Source organism: Cyprinodon variegatus, unplaced genomic scaffold, assembly GCF_000732505.1.
Source record: "Cyprinodon variegatus isolate N-32 unplaced genomic scaffold, C_variegatus-1.0 Scaffold802, whole genome shotgun sequence".
In the NCBI taxonomy this organism is placed as follows: domain Eukaryota; kingdom Metazoa; phylum Chordata; class Actinopteri; order Cyprinodontiformes; family Cyprinodontidae; genus Cyprinodon; species Cyprinodon variegatus.
Genome location: NW_015151255.1, coordinates 23,363 through 25,090, shown reverse-complemented (window position 1 = coordinate 25,090; position 1,728 = coordinate 23,363).

The following is a 1,728-nucleotide window of genomic DNA, read 5'->3' as shown; positions in this document are numbered from 1 at the left end:
TTGTTTTAATATAGTGTGCAGGAGATCAAAGAAAATTTGTTATGTTTTCCGATGCTTTAGACATTTGTGTAATTAAATTTAAACAATAATTTGCGTCATAGCCATAGAGATCAGTGGTCATAACTTGCAACCAGAGTGGCGCGGTGCCAGGCAAACAAAGCTGCAGGTGTGTGTCGGACCATGGATTCCAGAGGGGAAAAAAGGAAGATGGCTGATAATAAAAGAGGATTCAAAGAATGGACCGAATCATTTGCTTTCCTCACCAATGCGGAAGGATTGCCTGCATGTTTGCTTTGTAATGAGAGGTTGTCAAAACAATAAAAAGAAAAATTTAGAAAGGCATTTCCAAATATGCAGCCGACCACCAAGCTCGGAGTGAGAGAAAAGTGCGATTGCAGAACTTCTGGATAAATTAGAGGAGCGCAAAGATAGATTTAAGAAGTGGATTACATCTCCAAACCCCATTACTGCGGCTAGTTTGGTTGCAAGCATGGAAAAATGTTCATAGATCCAACAGGTAGCGCTCTGATGCAGGAATGTGAACTTTCTTCAATTTTTTCCCCAAATCCTAAAAATATAAATCACACCAAGGAACTATGGTGACGGAGGATGTGGGATTTCGGGGTTAGAGAGCACTGCTCTGATGGATGTCAGTTCCTGCTTCTGTTTCCATAATTTCATCAATGCAGCAAAAAATTTAAACCGCATGGTGAAGGGAGGTGAAGCGGTGTGCAGTGGGAGCGTTCACCGCCCCTCCCTCACCTCATTCTGCTATTTGACATTTGCTCCAGGATAAACATTTAATCATGAATCCATGTTATATTTTTAAGCCCACATAGTCCTTTTCTATTGTGGGATAATAAACTTAGAGTCTGTGTTGCCATACTAGACATACGGTATACAAGACTTTAAAATTTTTGTGGCTCCAGACAAATTTATTTTTTGTTTCTTTGGTCCAATATGGCTATTTGATAAGTTTGGGTTGCCAATCCCTTAGTTATGGTATAGGGCTTGTAATCCTGAGGCTGTAAATTTGAAACACACTCCCGCAGACTGCCACTCTAGGTCTTTGAGCAAGACCTTTAACCCCCGATTGCTCCCCGGGCGCTCAGTGGCAGCCCACTACTCCCCAAAGGAGATCGGTTAAATGCAGAGTTAATTTCTCCAATGCAGTACCAATAAAGTTTAATTTATTATTTATTTATTCATACCTCTCAATCTTTGCATATGTTGCCATGTAACAACCCCAAAAAAATCCAATCGAAGTACTGTCCAGTGTGCCGTATGTAGCAAGTCATGTTGGGGATACGTTAAACGGCTAAGGAGGTTGTTGCATAAAACCAAGTGAGTACAAACATCAAACACAAAATCCCCATTGTGAAAACTGGATAAATTGGGAAAAAGTAGGGTTGGGCAATTTGTTGCATTTGCAATAAAACTGCAAGTTAACAAAACGCAATTTTTGAAATGCAGAGATCTTCAGTTTTGGTCACATTAGATTTAGCAGGAGTAAGACACTAAATCTTTGACCATTTCCAAGGCACTGTTCAATGTATCATCTAAAAATGCAAAGAGTATGGCACAGACCACAGATTCATGTGCGTCACAAGGAAAGGCATTGAATTTTGTTGTAACTTGATAAAACGTTTAAGGAGCATAATTAGTTTTGAAAAGGACTCTGTATTGAGTAAAAAACCTTACACCAAAATATGTTGTTTTTCTGGTTTT